The following is a 21685-nucleotide window of genomic DNA, read 5'->3' as shown; positions in this document are numbered from 1 at the left end:
CCCTGGGACCATGACCTGAGCTTAAGGTAGACGCTTAACGACTGAGCCACCCAGGCCACCCCTCATTTCTATTGTGTTCTTAACTGTATTCCTTCTGGGGGTGGGGAGGGGAACATTACCAGAGAGGTAGCAATAGTGATTATTTATAAAAACAGATATTTTCAAATTATGATAAATATTCCATTTTAGGTAACTAAGGATGTGAACCGCCAAATCATTTTTTACACCTTTGCTTTGTAAAAATCTTTTAAAAATCAATTAGTCTTTGTGTCATCTAAGGAATTTTAAATTGTGAAATATATTTATGAGAATATTTAAGGTAAATATCTCCAAAATAAGTAGCAAATGAATGGGCCATGAATTTGCATGCACTGCTTCTGAAAACAAGCACATTTTAAAATGGTTTGTTCAAACGGAACCATTGGTCTTTTTCCTTCCTCCTCAAAGAGCATATGTGTTAGATTAGTACTCAGAAAAGAGCGTGTTTTCATAGCCTCTGGTGCTGCATTTATAAAAATCATGATGATTTTAGGTCTGCACCTTCATTTTTTGAATTTTCAAAACTTGTCCCTTTTTAATCTTTTATTTTCTTTCAACAAAACAAAGACGGAAGAACCCTTTAAGAAATTTTATACATTCCCACAGAGTCCCAGTTTGTTGACCTTCAGGCCACAGAGTAAAACCTTTCTTTTAAGTCAAGCATTCCCCATTGGGAAGCGCTCCAGCTTTTTCTTTTTATGAGGAATTTTAACTGCTGGACTTAATTTAATTATTGTATTTTGTACATACTCCCAGAAGCCCCAGGGCATGAGCTTTACTTTTTTTCAAAACTTTCAAATGAATCTTTAGAAATGCACACTTCTGATGGTAATGTTCCTTCTTTCACTTGTATTTCTAATCTAAATACCAAACTTGCATCTATCTGTTTCCTGACTTATTCGTGGAGAGGTTTCAGCCTCTTTCCGCAGATACACTTGTGAGTAGACAAGTAAGGATGTGGTTATTTGAGCCTTTAGTGTGGATGCCTGGGCTTTATAACAACAAAATAAAAACCATCTCCAGCTGAACGACATTTTAAAAACTTGATGGTTCTGGGAACGTAGTCTTCAATAAGAACGGTTCCTAGGTGGACACTGCCTTGAAATTAGTAGCATCCTGGCCCCATGGCTACGGACTGCCACCATCTGTCCTCTTAGTGTCTATGAGCTCCTCCCACCTCCCCCAACATCAACTGCTCCTCCCTGATCCCAGCAGAGGCTCATGTGCGAACACACACTCACACATAGGGAGTTGTCATCCCAAGCTACCAGCTAAGATTCAATATCTTCATTTCTCCTCTATCTTTATCCATAAACATTTCATTGGATCCTTCTGATTTCCAAATCAAAAACTTTGACCACATCTTGACTCTCAAAGGTGAAAAAAAAAAATTTTTTTTTTGTAATTGCCTTAAAACTCATTTAGGAATGTTGAAATGTAGGGCAAACATAAATTTTCAAAAATTCATAACATCTGCCCAAAATACCTCATGGGGTTGGATTGGGTCAGTTATGAAGTAAGTTTCATTTTAGGATTTCTGAGACCTCTGAATTTGGGAAGATGTTTTTAAGCAGAATGCTTTGTGAAGTGAACCTGATTTTCTTACTGACTTTGATATAAATTTTAAAATTATAGAAATCACAGCATTTAGGTGCCAGAGAAGGACTTTAGAGATCCTCTAGGCCAATGGTTCTTGACCCTGGCTGCACGTTAGAATTACGTGGTGGGCATTTAATAAATACCAATGTCTAGGCCCCACCGAGACTCATTAAATCAGACTCTGGTCTGACCTGTCATTTTGCAGATTAAAAAGAAAAACAACCAAGCAAAACTCTGCAAGATTAAATGTGGCTTTTACATTAGGGGTCTAAGTCTAATTATGCTGTAACATAGTTTGGGAACTCTTAGCCAGGCTAAACTTTAGAAGCAAACTTACTTATAAGTAAGTAACAAGTAAGTTTCCATAATTCTGTTTAGGGCCACGTTAATTCTAAAATAGTTGACTGATTTCTCCCATGCGACATACTTTCTAATGTTATACACATTCACATCCCTGACTGATTCACAGAAGAGGTTGGTATAATCCTAGTCTTAAAATGTCTTACACTTAATTTTTAAACTAAGGTACACTTATGTGAGTGGCTACCCTCCTCTACATTTCACTTAAAATTCGACCTCTTCAGTGGCAGCATCATACTTCATGACTAATACTCAGCAAATTTTTAACATACATTTAAAACGTACAGGCAAAAAGCAATATTTGTCCCAGTTGACATCCGAAGATCTCAAAACACTTGAATTTTACATTGTACAGTGTTTATAGAAATGGAGTCAGGGATGTCAAGTAACAACTCATCTGAGTGAGTCCCCCAGTCCCTGAAGGCAGGAGTGAGCTTAGCCAGCATCTCTGAAGGCCCCGAGAGAGCAAGAGAGGTCGTGCCCAGCAAGGGCTCCTTACAGTAAGAAGCCGGGGGCTCAGCAAGCCTTTGAGCCATCTTTGTAAACACTTGCCCTCATCGGCCTCCCCCAAGAACATCACCTCCCTCACCTTTCCCGCTCCCCCTAATCTGCCTCCTTCTCCCCTTTTCCCATCAGGGATGGCAAGCTCGCAGGTCACAAAGGGAAGGGGAGAGCCCAGTCTTTTTTGACTTGAGGTCCTGGTCCTCTCAGGCAAGGACCTCCCCGGAGAGATCCAGGAGGCTTTGATCTCAGTTATTTGCCTTGGGCTAAAAGACCTCTGGTTGGCCACTCCTCTAAGATCCTAATAAGGCCAGGACCTGGGATCACAGATGCAAACCTTTTTTTTTTTTTTTTTTTTAACCAAAGGGAACACTGAGGTGCAGTGATTCAAGCTATAGAGTTGCTAGGGGAGGGTAGGTAAAGGTTTGGCAGACTGAGCTAGAACAGTCCATTGATTCACCCCTCCAAAGGTATTTATTGAGCTTCTATGATGTGCCTGTGGTTAAGTGATGTCACTGCGTTCGTGATGGCTAGGAGGGCAATCCTAGAGATGGCCCTAAGTCCTCAATGGTCCAGAAGTTTCTGTCAGGAGTGAAAGCAGGGTGGGGAGTTGAGCCTTCCTTATTCTGGCTCCCCCCACCCCCATTCTGTTCTAACTACTCTTGATTATCCCTTATAACAAACATGCAGATGAACCAAGAACCTAGCTCCAGGTCTGAAACCAAAAGAGGGAATAAAAAGAAGGGAACTTACAAGTATCTTACAGGTAAATGCTGCATGCAGCCATAAAAACGGATGTTTATAAAAAGATTAAAATTTTTTCATGGCAAGAACTGTTGAAAGCAATATGTTTTTGCCTATCAAATGAATCAATCATTTTATGAGTGGTAAGCTCTGGGGCCAACACTCACGTGGCTGGTGGCAGTGAGACCAGGTGCAGCCAGCCTGGAAAATATTGGGCGGTATGTACCAATGGACTTGTCATCATTTTCTTGTACCTCTTAAATCTAGATCTGGGGATTTATCCCAAGAAAATTCTGTGATCCCAAATGTAGAAAAAGCCTCATTCACAAAGACTACTTGATTCACAGTTGTATCATTTAAATTATTGAGGTGTGGGGACGCCTGGGTGGCTCAGTCAGTGAAGCGTCTGCCTTCAGCTCAGCTCATGATCCCGGGGTCCTGGGATCGAGCCCTGTATCGGGCTCCTTGCTCAGCCGGGAGCCTGTTTCTCCCTCTGCCTGCCGCTCCCCCCTGCTTGTGCTCTCTCTCTCTCTGTCAAATAAATAAACAAAAATTTAAAAATGAATAAATGAATTAATTATTGAGGCGTGGTTAAGCAAACCATGGGACATTTGTTTGATGGACTATTAGGCAGCCATGAAAACTGGCGTTTCCAAAGAAAATAAGAAAGTGCTTTTAATATAAAGTCAGGTTCAAAAACAGATACCAAGCTCCAGATGCCGAGTCTGGATATGGACTGCTTGGCTCTCCCACTTACTATCTACCACTGGTACTTACCTCACTGTACCTCAGTTTTATTATCTGCGAAATGGGGGTAATAATAGGAACTACCTGATAGGTTGATAGGAAACTTAAATGAGATAAGACATAGAAAGAACAGGACCTGACATATAGTAGGCTCTCAACAGATGTTAGCTGCTATTAGTATTACGATGCGATTACAACCATGTTAAAAAGAAACCACATCAGAAGAAAATACACCAAAATGTTAGCAATTACTGTGTTTGGGTGATGAGATTCTTCCTTTTACATTTTTGTATTTCCAAATTTTTCATTAAATACATTTCAAATTTTGGGGGCACCTGGCTGGCTCAGTCGGTGGAGCGTGCAACTCTTGATTCCTGGGTCATGAGTTCGAGCCCCACATGGGGTGAAGAGGTTACTTAAAAATACAATCTTAAAAAATATATATGTCAGGGGCGCCTGGGTGGCTCAGATGGTTAAGCGTCTGCCTTCGGCTCAGGTCATGATCCCAGGGTCCTGGGATCAAGCCCTGCATCGGGCTCCCTGCTCCGCAGAAAGCCTGCTTCTCCCTCTCCCTCTACTGTTCCCCCTACTGTGCTCTCTCGCTCTCTCTGTCAAATAAATAAATAAAATCTTAAAAATATATATATACATATATGTCAAATTTTTAAAAACTAAGTTGGGGGCGCCTGGGTGGCTCAGTCGTTAAGCGTCTGCCTTCGGCTCGGGCCATGGTCCCAGGGTCCTGGGATCGAGCCCCGCATCGGGCTCCCTGCTTGGCAGGAAGCCTGCTTCTCCCTCTCCCATTCCCCCTGCTTGTGTTCCCTCTCTTGCTGTGTCTCTCTGTGAAATAAATAAATAAAATCTTTAAAAAAATAAAAAATAAATAAAAACTAAGTTGGAGCTAATTACAAATACAGATCTATTGAAACACTGCTTTTTGATCATTATATATGGACACACCGAGAAGACCCTGAAAAGAGAGGCCCCAGCAGGTAGTCTTCGCATGACCCGAAACATCCTGCTGCCAGGACTCTGGGCATGCACTTCTAAGGGGCTCCTTCTGACTTGGCCACCACGGCCACTTCTCATCACAGGGAGGACAGGCTCAGGTGTGCTGGGTGGTGGACGGCCACCCAAGATTTGCAAGAAACTACCTGAGTCCCAGTCCCCACTCTGGCACCCACTTCCTGTGGGGGCTTGGGAAGACCCTTTTCCTTCTCTGTAAGGAAGGATCTCTGATGCAATTAGCAGCTTCAGAGGAGAAAAACAGTTGGAGGGAATTTTTGAGATACTGCCTCGGAGGGGAAGAATGGATTCTGAAAACTGTAATACTCCACTCCAGCTCTCCTTCTTCCAGGGCGGAGGGCCCATCTGCTCTGTTTACACACCTGGACCTGGTGTGAAGGGCGGTTTAGAGGTGGCTCCCTGGCCATTTGTGGAATCATTCCTGCTTCCAAGCAGCACGCTACAGGCAGGTCTTCAAAGAAATATCAGAAGCCAAGTGTACTATCTGTCATCACTTAGTAATGCTTGAAGCTTTTCATATAACAAAAGGGGAAGAAACGACCCCACCTTGCATTGTGGGAGCCTGATCGTTCTTCCATCAGCTCCACACCAGAAGGGCTTTCTCTTAACTGTAAGTATTAGATCTGACTAATATGGGCAACCAATGCCTTTGGTCAGTACGATTGGAATAAAGTAACGGTTTGCAACTTTATTTCATCTCACGCTACAATAAGGAAGGATTGATAAGTTGCAGTGACAAGGAACCGCGTGGGGTTGGTTTTTGGGGTTTTTTTGTAAAATAGACAAATGTGTCCCATTTAAAAAAATGGCAACATCATTTTTCTACACATACTCTTGTGAGGTAGGAATTAAAACTACAGAGACAGAAGGCATAGCTACTTGTTGGTTCCTGGCATCCAGCATGGTGCTGGCCCTTAATAAATTTTTGTTGAAGGCATCAGTGAATCAGTTAATGAATTCCCAAACCAAATGGAAGATGTTCTCCTCTCTCTTGTGTGAGATGCTAGGGATATAAAATGTGTAACTCAGGGTCCCACCCTTAGCAGCTCACTCTGGTGGTGGAGCCAGACCCACAGATAGAGAATGAGTCAAATACAATGTGACTGATTCCTAAAATCATACCGCTGGTTGTCAGGATTCTTCCGGAAGCTCCTCCTGTTTCAGGTGCTTATACACAGTAAAACATAATCCCTTCCTTCAAACGTTCACAGTCTGGTCCAGAAGACAAGCATGAAGCGTAGAAAGCACAAGACCACATGGAAAGCAAAACAGAAATATGTACCCTGTGGAGACACAGCACATGCCTTCATGGCTTCACCCCCAGGGTCCCAGCATAACATAAAACAGGGCTGGGGTGCTCCTGCTTAAGCCACTGTTACCCCCCTGCCCCCAACACAGGATTAACTGTCCATGAACTCAAGGTCATGTAGGCTCCACCAATGGGGAAGAGGTGTAGGCCGGCTTGAGGGATGGGGAGTGACTCCGTCACAGGCCCTACTAGGGAACAACGGAGGGGGCACTTTGCTCCCATAAGCGGAGAGGGTGTCTCCTGGCAGGGACCAGGGGCAAGACCAGGCAGATGGCGTCCCACCTGTCTGCCTTCGCCAGCTCCTCTGAAGGCGGGGCTGACTTACCCAAGACTTTCCATTTCTGGAGCCACGCTCATCACCTCCATCCCAGGGGATGGGCGATGAATTATGAGTTCCTGTCCCTTCCGCAGATGGGAAGGTTGTGCCCTGAGCTTAGCCATGGCCTCCACCCTCTGCCACTGCCTCCTCCCTCTACCTCCTCCCTCTGCCTCTGCCTCCTTCCTCTGACCCTGCCTCCTCCCTCTGACCCTGCCTCCTCCCTCTGCCTCTGCCTCCTCCCTCTGACCCTGCCTCCTTCCTCTGCCTCTGCCTCCTCCCTCTGACTCTGACTCCTCCCTCTGACTCTGCCTCCTCCCTGACTCTACCTCCTCCCTCTGACTCTGCCTCTACCCTCTGATCCTGCCTCCTCCCTCTGACCCTGCCTCCTCCCTCTGCCTCTGCCTCCTCCCTCTGACCCTGCCTCTTCCCTCTGACCCTGCCTCCTCCCTCTGACTCTGCCTCCACCCTCTGACCCTGCCTCCTCCCTCTGACCCTGCCTCCTCCCTCTGACCCTGCCTCTTCCCTCTGACCCTGCCTCCTCCCTCTGACTCTGCCTCCTCCTTCTGACGGCCTTTGCCTGCTCTTACCAAATACGTGTGTGATATCCCCGCACCTCACAGAGAGGAGCGGGTCCTGCTGCCCTTCCAGAAAAAGCAGCCTGGCACCCTGTAGCCCCAGGCCCTGCTCAAGAGCAGCAAATCAGTCAAGGGCTGGCATCTCTGGGTCATCTGCGAGACAGCCAAGTGGCCCTCCTGGCCCTCCCGGCACCCACCACTTCCTGGGCCCAGCCTGTGATTCAGTGCCTCCAAACCCAGGGCCCTTCCTGTAAAGGCCCTGTCAACACTTCCATTATAGACTTCTCTTCTGAGAGTTTACAAGTTACCGGGAGAATGAGATGAGCCCAGGCGGAAAGCTGCCGTACAAGGGAGCAAATCTGGGCCAAGGGAGCACAGGGTGGTGGTGCTGTCAGAGGGAGCCGGCGTTGAAACGGCGGCCGACATAACGTCTGCATTAAAATGGATTTGTGTGGAACGCAGTGCTTCTTTTAATTGCTCCAAATAAATATCCTGGGTAATTTTACGAAGGACTGCTGCAGTAGCTTCCCGAGCAGCATGAGCATATATTACCAGGAAGTGCTTTGGGGTATTGTTTGCTGAGAAAGGCGTTACATAAATTGAAACTCCTTTTGCTCAGAGCCGAGTCCTGAAAGTTCATGCAGTGAGAAACATTTCTCACCGTGCACAAACTGTGAATTGTATATAAAATTAAATTTTCTGATTAAAATCTGCATTGTTGGACCTCCTGCTGACTGCCACCATTTTGCTGAAATAAGATACTATTTGTGGTAATGGCAGCACGGGAAACATGTTATCATTGATTGTAAACTGGCCTCACTCCTACGGCTTAAAAAATCTGGAGAGCTTTATTGTGCAAACATTGCATTTTCCGTACAAATATTACAGAGCAAAGCCTTACCACCGATTCATCAGCTGGGGTGCACGCAGATTACAATCCGACCCATCGGCCCTAAATCTCTGCACCCCCAACACTGGGCTTCAGGTAGCGTTCGGCAAGGTGCAAGATGTCAGCAGGAGAAAGAGCCAAGCCTATATAACCATCTGGTGTTTAATTTAAAAAATGTTTTGCTTCACGAGGGCATTATCATTCGAGAGACGAAGGAAGATAAAAAGAAAAGATGAGGCCTAGGAAGAATTCAAATTCAACAACCCACCCTACCCCCACCCGTGCGTGCCCCAGGAAACCCCCAGCATGGCCCACCGCCTCTCCTCAGACTGCCAACCTCGGAGCCCCGGGTCTGAGAATCAGCCTTATGAAAATCAGCAGTGCTGATAGAGGAGGCCAAGCTAATAACTTCGCTTGACAAATGCAGAATCTGAAACCAAAACAAGGATGATTTTTTTTTTCCTAAGAAGATCTGTGTTCAGAATTAGAACCCCAAGGGCTGGCTTTTTCATCTTTCATTTTCCCCAGCTTTGAGTTTACAAGTGAACGCTCTCCAAAAGTCAACATCAGCCAGGGACACATAAATATTTTTTATTGCCTCTTAACCATTGGAATAGATTGTCCCTCTCTTTCATTTCGTAAATCACTTTGTTGCTTGGGTGATACAAAATCGCTTTGGCTTACAAAGAAAGATGGGGCGGGGTGGGGGTGGGGTGGAGCGAGGTTTCACAAAATCATTGATCCATAGCGGTAGAGCTCACATTCTGACAAATAAAATGAGCCAAAACGAACCAACTTCTTAAGGAACAACGTAGTCTGAATTTAATAAGTCTCACCAAATCTTTTTCTAGAAAAGAGCACTAAGGTTACAGGCAAAGCCAGTGCTAGAGTCGAGTAAACTAAGCCACGTGCTTTGAGGGAGCAAATGCAAGGTAAGTGGCTCCAGGTGGATGGGTACTTGGAACCTAAAGTTCAAAAGCATACACTTCCTGGAAGGCACCTGCTTAAAATGGGTAGGATTGCACACACATCACATCACATCACATCACATAGGGCTCAGAATGTCCTTCTGCACTTTCTTTGACCTGAAAGCCAATCTTGGGTATTCATATGCATCAACTAAGCTGTCTCACCTGTGGGAGAAATTGGTGGGGGGTAGAAAGAGGAAGTGCCCAGTGGGGTACCTGACCCAATCCCCTGTGTATTGCCTTGCCTGTAGAATAGAATGTGGGGAAACTACTATTACGCCGACTTTTGTTTCAACTGCATAATAACTAAATAAAATAATTTACAAATCCATGAATTAGCTATTTTTGAAAATTATTCCACTGGTTTTCTTTTCTCCCTCTAGACTTCTCTTGTAATTCCCAGTCTTCCATGTTTTCCACAACTCTGACTAGCCCTAACCTGAGTTTCTTACATGGACATAGTGGGGACATGGTAGGGGGGGTAGCCATCTGTTTTCCCTTTTTCTCTTATTATTTACCATCCATACACATGCCTTCTATTTAAAAGCCGATAATAAAATCAGTTGCGATATTACATCCATCCGTACGATAACATGTCCTGAATTTACCAGGTGCTAGGAGCTAGACTACTAATCCTCTTTCACTCAAGAGTTCTGCCAGACTGAGGAATCCATCAGAAGTCCCAGGTTTACTAACTTTTGAACTAAGATTTGAAGAAACCAAGAGAATCTACAACAGGGACTTGCACCGGATGGCACCTCATTCTCCCAACTTCACATCTCTTCTTTTTCCAGTTAACCAAACATCCCCAGCCCTCGCCTTCTTCCTCATAGAGCTCTCCTGCCCAAAGGATTCCTTTCCATGGCTCTGTTATCTCCTCTAATCTTGACCAGAGATGGAATACTTGATCTCCCCATGCCTCTGCCCCAACTTTACCCACATTTTTGCCTTCGGCTTCCATTGATTCTTTAAAGTCATCAATTGTTTCTGTAAAAAAGTCATTAACAATATTCCACTGCCTTTCCACAGCTTGCAGCAAGAAGACATAATGCTTGTCCCTCTATAGGGCACCAAAAGTCAATGACAGGATAGACACATTAAAAAATGAGTCAAGATTTAATAGGCTGGACAAGCCAACCATTCCTTGCTCACGTGCTCTGGCAAGCACAGCCAAAGGGTAGGCAAAGTTTGGTAATGTGGCACGAGGGGAAGAGCTGGGGCGAGGAGGAGCTCCAGGGGCTGGTGGTGCTGTCACTTCCCCTCCCCCACAAGGCCCTCAAGCCCAGGCATATACTAAAAGGCCAGACAGTGAGGCCCTGCCCACCTTGGGGATTACTGGTAGAATCCCTAAAAGGAATGGAAATCTCCGGCTGGTCTCCATCTTAAGGAAGAGGTGGGTTTTCAGATATGTATCTGCAATTCTGATGGTTGGCCATCACCCAATTCTCTTCCCCATTAGTCCCCCAAAGAGAAAGGCCAAGCGCCATCCCTCCATGAACCTACTCTTCCCCATCACAGATCACAGAGGCACGAGATTTATTAGACAAATGCCAGGGCGGTATCACTCCTTCTCAGCGAAGGGGGAGTTGAAATACCCTCATTCACCAGTGACAAGAGGATGCGGTGGGTACGGCACACCACGCCTATCTCCCTTCTTCCCTCTTCATTCCCTTCCCTCTCTATGTCTCCACCTTTCTCCTGGTATGAGTGTCTTCTTTCTATCTTCCTTCTACTTCTTATCCCTTCCTGAGTTCTAGCTCTTTCTTTTGTGTTGGCTGACACCAGAGGGCAACATAATCTCACCTTCTTGTCACTTCTTTCATTTCACCGGTAGAGGGAAGAGTTTGAGAGAACCTTCAAGAGGTAGAAGGTAATGTGGAAATTATTTTGAAATATGGAATTAGCGAGCGCACTAGGACAGCTCTCTCAAAGGCATCCCGTGCCAAGGCATTCTGTTCCCGTTGGTAAATAATCTGTTATAAAACTGTTTAAATGCATATTAACTCACCAGAGCATGACACTGGCAAGATTTCCCTCCAGGCTGTGTTTTGCTAAGAGACAACTTTCAAGTGATGTGAGACCTGAACGTAAACTAACAGAAGTCACACATTAGTCAAGGTAACACTGCCACTCCATCCCTTACTCACCATTTAGTCTTTTGAGAGCTGGCTTTTTTGTTTCAGAAATAATTAGGAAGGCATTTAGTCCTCAATGTCTTGTTTTGAGTACCCATCATCTTCCCCCTCTAGGTGCTCTAAGGGTGCGTATGGCTTATTTGGGCAAGTCGGGCTGAGTCAGTCAGAATGACTGATTATGAACCATGCAGCAGAGCCCTGGGAACAGTGAGTGCCCCCAGCAGCCTCTGTCCAACTTGGAAGCCCATGCGAAAGCGTACTCCACCACACCCTCCCCATCCCGCCACACATGTTGAGGAAATTAGAGAAGGTTCCCCTTGAAAAATGTTGGGAAGGAAGGGATTCAGAAACTAAATTTGCCACTGAACTGACCATTTACCAAGTCATCATCCTGACCAAGTTAACATCAATACCTTTAAAAAGGTAGACAACGTGGAGCTAAGCAATCTGCTCAACCATCGCAACGTGCTCAATTGTTTGAATCTAATTACTTGGCCTGGATATTTTCTGCTTGGTGTCCCCAGCCTTTGAACCATTTCCAAAGCCAGAGCTTTATAAAAAGGGTCTTTGAAAACCCTAAGAGTCTGTGATTCTGTCATTCTTTAGGTGGATTTTTGATCCAAGTGGCTGAATTTATCCTTTGCCTTCATTTCTTCATCAACACTCTTTCTTCAGTTAATGATCTAAAGCAAGAGTTCTCATCCTGAGGTCCAGAAGTGGACTTGAGCAATTCTACGAATCCCTGGAAATTGTGGGCAAAATTCTATGTGTATGCACGTTTATGGTGTTTCTAGGGAGTGGACACATTACTTTAATCAGATTCTCAAAGGGCTCCAAGACCTCCATCTTGTCGCTGTACATTCATGATGTTCACTAGACCAGGGATTCCCCCAACCAACATGCAAGAACAGATTATAAGGTGTATACCTGGGTCTCTATAGCTGGACAGGGCCAGGAATGGCTGCAACTTCTAAGCTGATCATCTCCTGCCAAGTGCTGCCCAGTTGCTATAAAAACATTTTCTCTGTATGCCACAGTGTATAACAAGTTGGGAAGCACTGCATAAACTCCTCACTTTTTTTGCTTTTTTTTTTTTTTTTTAAGTAAGCTCCATGCCCAACATGGGGCTTGAACTTATGACTCTGAGATCAAGAAGCACATGCTCCACTGACTGAGCCAACTAGGCATCCCTAAACTCTTTCTTCACTTTTATCCCATCTACCATCTTTGCTTTCTGCGTCTCTTTCCTCATTTCTAGGGCCTTATTTTTTTTTTTAAGATTTTATTTATTCATTTAAGAGAGAGAGCACAAGCAAGGGGAGAGGCAAAGGGAAAGGGAGAAGCAGACCCCCTGCTGAGCAGGGAGCCTGATGAGGGGCTCGATCCCAGGACCCCGGGATCATGACCTGAGCCGAAGGCAGACGCTTAACTGACTGAGCCACCAGGGCGCCCTAAGCACATGTTTCTTAAATATATAACTACAGTGTTACTAACCAGGAGGTTATGTGGCATAAAATAAGGAATGGAAGATCAAGAATATGGGTGTTGCTCTCCTTTCGGGGTGGCACTGGGAGAGTCTGCTAAACCTGTCACTGTCACCAAGCCCCTAGGTCCGCAGATTTCACTTTGCTGTCCAAGAAAAACCACAGACCCACAAAGAAGTCTTTTCTTGAAACCTACCACCACATTCTGAATTAACAAATTAATTCTTCTTAGACTATTTCCAGCTGCAGTTAGAAAGGTCCCCCATCTGGGTGCTCCTAGAAAGCATTACTGTCAGCATTACAGAACGTTGCTGAAGAATATTTATACGAGATGAGCCACTTCCTTCTTAATGAAACTGACAACCAGACTGAATTCAGGATCACTTTACTTGAAGGATATAATCTCTGGCAAATCCCTTAAGAAAGCCATCCTATCACTTTTCTATGTACTTTAGAAATGGAATGTATTTGAAAAAATGCCTGAAAAATCACTAGCCGTCATTTTAAAAGGGACTATTTTAGCCAATATCTGGAGTTAGAAAAAACTATGTGATGGGGTCCCCAAAATAAAATAAATATAGAAAATATTACTTTCTTTTTTAGAATAAAATAATGTAGATTTGCAAGTTGCCAAAAAAATTAAATATTGTTTTTAAAAATGTTTGCTGAGTTGACAGAAAAAGAAATGCTGCACTCCCATCTGCATCCATTACAACAGAGGATTTACTGGTTATTATTCACTAACCTTAAGTGCGCTCCGGCTTTTGAAGGGAGAGATGAACACAGTTGGGAGTGGGGGCATACTGTAGACATTTGCAGGGTGATTATAAATAAATGAAACATTAAGCACACCCCAAAATCCGCCTCTTACTCAAATCATCTACGATGTAGATCATGCCAATTTAACTTGATTGAGATATCCAGATATCCCAAGGACCTCAAATTTGTGTGATACTGATGATTAACAATATTTCTTATTTTGTCAACAGGAGCCACTTGAACTTCATTATGGTGATGTCTGTTTCCATTTTCTCTTACTTTTTAAAAATTTTTTTAAGATTTTATTTATTTATTTGAGAAAGAGCGACAGAGATAGCGAGAGAGAGCACGAGCAGGGAGGAGAGGGAGAAGCAGACTCCATGCTGAGCAGGGAGCCCGACACGGGGCTCGATCCCAGGACCCTGGGATCATGACCTGAGCTGAAGGCAGATGCTTAACTGACTGAGCCACCCAGGTGTCCTGCTTACTTTTTTTTTTTTTTAAAGATTTATTTATTTATTTTGGAGAGAACATGCACATGGTAGCGAATGGGGGGAGGAGCAGAGGGAGAGAATCATAAAGCAGACTCCCCGCTGAGCACGGAGCCCCATGCTGGGCTGATCCCATGATCTTACCCATGAGATCACCACCTGAGCCAAAACCAAGAGTTGGACACTTAACTGACTGAGCCACCCAGGTGCCCCATTTTCTCTTACTTTTGGTTGCTAAAGATATAATGGTAATGAAACTTTCCTTTTCCTTTTGTATTTTTTCACTTAAGAGTTCAAAGTATGTTTTAACATCTTTTCATTTTCCTTTTGCTCAATCTAATAGCTAAAGCTGCTTTCATTTTACTTCTTTTTAAAAAGATTTTAATTATTTTTTACTAGAAAGATTTATTTATTTATTTTTAGAGAGAGAGAAAGAACGCAGAGGGGAGGGGCAGAGGGAGAGGGAGAGAGAGAATCTCAAGCAGGCTCCACACTCAGTACGGAGCCTAAAGCAGGGCTCGATCTCACAACCCTGAGATCACAACCTGAGCAGCAATCAAGAGTCAGACACTTAACCAACTGAGCCACCCAGGCGCCCCTACAGATTTTATTTTTTAAGTAATCTCTATACCCAGCATGGGGCTCGAACTCACAACCTGGAGATCAAGAGTCATGTGCTCCACCAATTGAGCCAGCCAGGTGTCCCTCGTCTATACTTCTGTGGTTTGACCATCTCTAAGTAAATATGTGCTTTCTACTTGATATTAACCTAATACGTTTCTCGACACAGGATTTTCAAAGCCTCAGGAGGATCAGTTTGCAAATCCCCAACAGTCTCATAGGGAAGAAGTGATAGGGAAACGTGCAATGCAATGGCTACAGCATGAGATCAGCAATCATGAAGGTCTGCCTGGAACCCTGGTGGGGGCCTTTCATTTTCTCATATTTCTTTTCTCTCTTAAAACATAAATGCACAATAAGAAAAATAAGTGGGGGGCGCCTGGGTGGCTCAGTCGGTTAAGTGTCTGCCTTCGGCTCAGGTCATGGTCCCAGGGTCCTGGGATAGAGCCCCACATCGGGCTCTCTGCTCAGCGGGAAGCCTCTTCTCCCTCTCCCACTCCCCCTGCTTGTGTTCCCTCTCTCGCTGTGTCTCTCTCTGTCAAATAAATAAATAAAATCTTTTTTTTTTAATTTTTAAGATTTTATTTATTTGCGAGAGAGAGAATGAGAGACAGAGAGCATGAGAGGGAGGAGGGTCAGAGGGAGAAGCAGACTCCCCGCTGAGCAGGGAGCCTGACGCGGGACTCGATCCCGGGACTCCAGGATCACGACCTGAGCCGAAGGCAGTCGCTTAACCAACTGAGCCACCCAGGCGCCCAATAAATAAAATCTCAAAAAAAAAATGTGGAGGGAACAAATATGTGGGCTCTCTAGAATCCTGGCTTTATGCTCAAATCCCCCTTAGCACATTTAGCCTGGAGCTACTTGCCATCTAGAACTAGGATGAATCAAGCCTTTTCAATTTTCTAGTAAAGCTCCTGGTGGTAAAATTACAGGTACTAATTCCTAAAGAAGTGGGAGAAAGCTAGGAAGTAGAGATGTGTGCTTGGGTGCTGTCAGGATGGGACAGAAAGAAGGTGAATGGGAGACAGAGCCTCTGAGGGGTCATGGAGTGAATGGGAATCGTGCAAACAGTATAAACCCACACAAGAATTCTGACATGTGTGGTGACATTTCTCCGTATTGCAGCCACTGACCCAAGAACAGAAGTGCTGGCCCCTAACAACCTGCCTCCCCTGGGCTTCCCTCCATCCCAGGCTGCCTGTCTCCAGCTTCAGCTCTTCTCCCGGCCTTTCCCAAACACACGTACCCCAGCCCACCTTCCCAGGACTCTGTGCCAGGCGACAGCCAGCCACTGTGCGCACCATGTTAACAGGTAGGTTTCCTGCTGGGGACGTCAGGCACCATGCCAACCTGGTACAGACCACCTCTGGGGCCAGGGGGACATGTTGGGGCCCATGAAATCCCATGTCACGGTTGCCACCTGTCTCCAAATACAGCCCTAGAGGGAGCACAGAACCTAGGAAACTCAAACCACCTGGTCTTACACACTTAAATTGCTAGTTCCTTAAAGGAGGGACATTGCTATTATCATAGGCTATTGAACATTCAGCATGTGCCATGCATTGTGCTAATCATGCCTTTTGTTTAGAGACTGATTCTAAAGATGCCTTTAAAATCAGTGTCTCCTCTGGGTGCCTGGGTGCCTCAGTCGGTTAAGCCTCCGACTCTTGGTTTCAGCTCTGGTCGTGAGATCAAGCTCGAGTCGGGCTCCGCACTGGGCGTGGAGCCTGCTAAAGATTCTCTCTCCCCCTTTCCCTCTGCCCCTTGCCCCATCTCCCTCTCTAAAAAAAAAAAATAATGATAATAAATAAATAAATATAGAATTACCGTATGAGGGGCGCCTGGGTGGCTGAGTCGTTAAGCGTCTGCCTTCGGCTCAGGTCACGGTCCCAGGGTCCTGGGATCAAGCCCCACATCGGGCTCCCTGCTCAGCGGGAAGCCTGCTTCTCCCTCCCCCACTCCCCCTGCTTGTGCTCTCCCTCTCTAGCTGGCTCTCTCTGTCAAAAAATAAATAAAATCCTTAAAAAAAAAAAATTACCATATGACCCAGCACTTCCACTTCTGGGGATGTACCTCAACAAATTGAAAGCAGAGACCCTAATAGATGATGGTACACCTATGTCCCTCATGGCATTACTCACAATCACTGAAAGGTGGAAACAACCCAAATGTCCACTGACAGATGAATGGATAAACCAAATGCAGTGTTGGCACACAATGGGATATTATTCAGCCCTAAAGAGGAAGGACATTCTGACACATCCTACAGCAGGGATGAACCTTGAGGACATTATGCTCCGTGAAATAAGCCAGTCACAAAAGGACACAAACTCTATGATTCCTCTTCTATGCGGTACACCTAGAGGAGTCAAGTTCATAGAGACAGAACGTGGAATGGTGGTTGCCAGGGACTGGGGGAAATGAGGTACTATTGTTTTATGTATATAGAGTTTCAGTTGAGTGGGGAAGGTGAAAAAGTTCTGGAGACGGATGGCGGTGATGGCCACACAACACCGTGAATGTTTTTTTTTTTTTCAATGTAAATGTTCTTAATGCCACTGGACCATATTCTTAAAAATCTTTAATATAGAAAATTGTATGTCACGTATATTTTACCAAAACAAAATTGTTAAAAAAAATCACCCTCCTTCCTGCCATCCCTAGAACCCCACCTGTTGTGTCCATGCACACTACAGAGCACTCGTACTCATCCAGGACCTGAACTTGCTCTGGCTTGCTTCACCCGGACCCTGACAGCAAAGCACAGGCCTCAGCTCTGCGTCCCTGGTGCCCGAGCCCCAGATGGTGCTCCTCTCCCCAGTGTCCACCCTCAGCTTCGACTCGGTGATCTCGCAATGGCTTGGCCTTCGGCTGTCTGTGGCCCCGGGCTTGTCCGCAAAGGCCAGCGCCCCAAGCCCCAGAAGTAAACCTTCTCCCTCTCCGTCTGCCCCTCCCTCCGCTCATGCTCTCTTTCTCTCTCTCTCTCAGATAAATAAATATTTATTTATATAAACAGAGAAACAGAGCAGGGGGAGGGGCAGATGGAGAGAGAATCTCAAGCAGACTCCCTGCTGAGCACAGAACCCACCATGGGGCTTCATCCCAGGACCCATGAGATCATGACCGGAGCCAAATCAAGAGTCAGACGCTTAACCAACTAAGCCACCCAGGCAGGCGTCTGAGAAGTCTTTTATAAGTCTTGGTCCTGGATGACACCATCTTGATTCTCTCCCTCGGTGATATTAAAGTTATTATTTAGGGAAAGGAGAAAATGTTTGCTATAGTCTGACCGGTGCTCACAGCAAGCCAGATGTAAGCTAAGGTCCCACTGTGTGTAAAAACAGTAAAAAAAAAAAAAAAAAAATCCCCATGTGACCACATCATAATAGCCCAATCTAGGAAATTCTGAGACTAGCAGTTCAAAGCAGACTCTTTTCTGAGCTCCAGTGGCCTGTTAGCTTTAAACCCCGGCGTCCAATTCATGATCGGGGGAAAGCCTGTGAGGAGGGTTTCCATTAAAGAGCATCAAATACGATCAAATTCTGGTCTTTCCCAAATACAGATATGATTTGGCTGCCTCTCCCGCCTGCCCGCAGCACCTGGGTGTTTAGTTTGGAATCCGATCGCTGCCTACATTTCGACATCTCCCGTAGGTGCCGCACACAGAGTCCTCAATGGCCCCTGGCGGAAATTCTTAGAAAAACAATGCTTCTGGTTGTTGGAATCACAACCGCCACTTTCGCTCCCTGCCTCCCCATCGCCGAAGAGGCTGTTTTGCCTTGAATCACAGGGGCCCATGCAGACTACCTGCGGTCCAAATGTGCGTGTGACAATGGACACTCCTCTGCTGGCTGCCCGGTGTTACTTCAGTCGCTGCTGGACGGATGGGCTCCGTTCCAAGTGGGGAAGAACCACACCTCGCAGAGGACAGTTTTTACAGGGCCGTCTCCTCGCCGCACACAGAATGTCTCATCCCTTGGCCAGGGTGGGAGCCGAACGGGGGCAGATCGCTCCTGAGTATCAGAGCACTGGTTTCTCCCGCAGCATCCGCTCTCTGGTCTCAGGGACAGAACCTCAGGGATCCTGGCCGTCGGCTCCCCCCCACCGCCCGCCCCGCTCGTTTCTGCCACGTGTGGGCCTGGCGTTTGCAGCCCGGCAGCTGTTGGAACACGGTAAATCCATTCACATCCTGACATATCCCGATGACTAACACGGGCTTAGCAAGGAAACAGAAGCGTCTGACAAGCAGAAACAACTGAATTACTTGTGGAGGGGTGAGGAAATGACACCCCAACGGGCTTGATCTCACCATTTGGTTTGGACTGGGGAGCTGACCAGGGGGAGGCCGCCGGATGTCCTTGCAGTCATCCACCATCATTAATTCCGAGCAAAAGAGGAGCAGGGCCGGTGTTTGGGGAGCAGACGTAAGACGGATAAGGAGATGGTGGTCTTGAGACCCTACTAGACATGAAAATAAATCACTCAGACCCCAAGACTTGATGTGAGAGGCAGTCTCGTTTACAGGTTGGAGTGTGGGCTTTGGAATCAGACAGAGCTGCCTCTGCCATTTCTTCTATGACCAAGCCATGTAACCTTAAGCCTCTGTTTCCTCATTTGTAAAACGGGAATAATAATAGGGTTCCTCCCTAATGGGTCTGTTTTCAGGAATGACTGAGACTACTGTATAAAGCACTTAGCATATGTGTGTATGAAGCGTGGTATATAATAAGCACCTAATTAACGTAGGTATTAATCATAATAGTATATTTTCAACAGAAGATAATGAACTTGGTGTTTGTCCACACGTGCAGACAGGTAACGGAGAATTCACCTTGGGCTAACTAACCCAGCTCCTAAAAGAGTGTGGAATCAAAAGGAACCTCAACACTTACTGCTTCAAAACACACTTTCTCACCAAGATCCCCAGCCCCACCTGCATCAGAACCTCCGCCAGGAGGAGAAATAGAGAACCGTCTAAGGCTTGAAGGTGTCAGGGCACCACCAGACTTTGTGTCCTCAGTCAGACCTCCGAAAACACTCCCACCTCACGTGGAACACCATTAAGAACATGTTCCCACGTATTCCATAAATTACAGGGCAGCAGTATGCAGGGATCATCAGCCATAGTGTTTGGGATGTTTCATCCTGCAGAATCTACTGGACTGGATATGATTAACAAGTATTATACAAATAAAGTATTATATGCTACATTAAGTGCACACAATTCCATTCCCCTGGAACAGGGATTACCATAATCTTCACTTATGAAATGCACCTACGCATGACGTTCCATTCTTTGTGGACATCTTTTTTTTTTTTTTAAGATTTTATTTTTAAGTAATCTCTACACCCATTGTGGGGCTCAAACCCACAATTCTGAGATCAAGAGTCGCACACTCCACCAACTGAGCCAGCCAGGCACCCCCACATCTTAAGTCCATCTGTCAGAACCCATCAGAGCCTCCTCCCCAAGCCAGTAGAATGAGAATGAATGGCTTGTTCACACCTGTTTCTATCCCACAAAGTCAGCTGGGAGGTCATGAATGTGGCCCTTTATAGCAACGCTGGTCGAATGAAAGCACGAATTACCAGACTAGTAACTAGTGATAAGCTGGAGAGAATGTGACACGGAGAGATATGAATCGGATTTTGCAGAAGGGTGGAAGTGGGAAACTTTGGAAGAATTCAATGTGCTTCATGAAGGACTTCCTGTTGTGACCTCCTGCTGACCACACCAGGGCAGGGCTGTGCCAAGCTGTCCGCAGGTCCGTCGGTCCATCCCCGTCCCTCTGGCCCAACTCCAGCTCACTCTTCTCATCCTCTCCTGGCCTTCCCTTGGGCCTGTGGTTGGAGCCTAAGTGTTGCTTTGGGTCTTCCTGTGAAGTTCATCACTACAGAGGCTTGTCCCTCTCCATGCCATGTTTTAGTTGCAGCCCATATTTTTTTCTGATTGACAAAAACTATGAAAACTGACATGCTTCCTGGTCCTCTCTATCCCACAGTCGCCCAGCAAACACTCACGCTTGCTGTCTTGGACTGGGTCTTGTCTCCTCTTTCTCATTCTCCTCCACTGACATCCCTTATTTGCTCTGGCAGCCGTATACCCAGGGAACATTCGAGTCCTGTACTGACCCAGGGTAACTAAGAATATGCTGAGCCTCAGGTCTCCATATTTCCTTAAAGCCTTCCCCCTTGCCTTAGTTCTAACCCCGTTTACTATTTATAGACACCAATCAGCACAAAGCTGTTTGAAGGGCTGCCCCTTCCTTCTACCTCCCTCAGAGCTGTCTCCAAGAATTGCAAGCAAGAGATTCACTGAAACACATTTCACTGATTTATTATTAATTGTCCCTTAGGTGGGCACAGAAAGTACCAAGCAGAGGCAGGGATGCATGACTTGTGGTCACTGAAAAACATTCAAGTGTCTGCCCAGGTCCCGAATTTATACCATGAACAGGGGAGCCAAAAGGAAGAAACAAAAGTCACAGAGATCGGATGGGAAGTAGAGAGGGAAAAGGAGGAGGCAGGAGCTTGATGAGGAGTGGGAACAAAACAGGGAAGCTTGCTGGACAGGGAAGAGGGAGGCTTTCTTGCAAGTGAAGCCAAACTCTACCATCAGGGTGTGGGATCCAGAAAACTCTCACCAGTCAACATGAGTAAGAGCCCACCAGCAGAAAGACAAATGCTGCTTCTGGCCCCAGAAACAGGCATGGACAGCCAAGGAAAGCAGATTCTTATCTTCTGGACAAGGGCCCGGCAACACACCAGCTCAGAAAACATATTAACAAGAAAGGGACATTGGGGCAGCCGGAACGTTGTTACTGCCAGCAAAGCATGTCGGAAGCTCCCACCTGTAGAAGAAAAGCAAACACACACCTCACCACACACACACATTCACACAAGCACACACACTGTGAAAAAATAAAATGGCACCTCACTCCCTGATGACGCCCAAACAAGGCAGAGACGGTGACACGCAACCAGACCTGAGAGGCCTCTTCCCAGTGATTCAGTTGTTGTGGGCTGATTTCTATTTCCCAGAGCAACTTATTTGGGAAAAGGGGCCTTTTACTGTTGATATTTTATGAATGGGCCAGAACCATACAGATAATAGTG

The 21685-nt window shown here is 45.8% G+C and overlaps 1 long non-coding RNA gene across 3 annotated transcripts in view; it reads right to left on the bottom strand.

The window, feature by feature from the left end:
- LOC118534525 (uncharacterized) overlaps nucleotides 1–21685 on the bottom strand; it is a 103581-nt gene that overhangs the window by 61498 nt on the left and 20398 nt on the right. The gene's annotated exons all lie outside the window — the stretch shown is intronic.

The sequence above is a fragment of the Halichoerus grypus genome, chromosome 4, assembly GCF_964656455.1.
Source record: "Halichoerus grypus chromosome 4, mHalGry1.hap1.1, whole genome shotgun sequence".
Taxonomy (NCBI): Eukaryota; Metazoa; Chordata; class Mammalia; order Carnivora; family Phocidae; genus Halichoerus; species Halichoerus grypus.
This window is presented reverse-complemented; position numbering and strand designations above follow the sequence as displayed.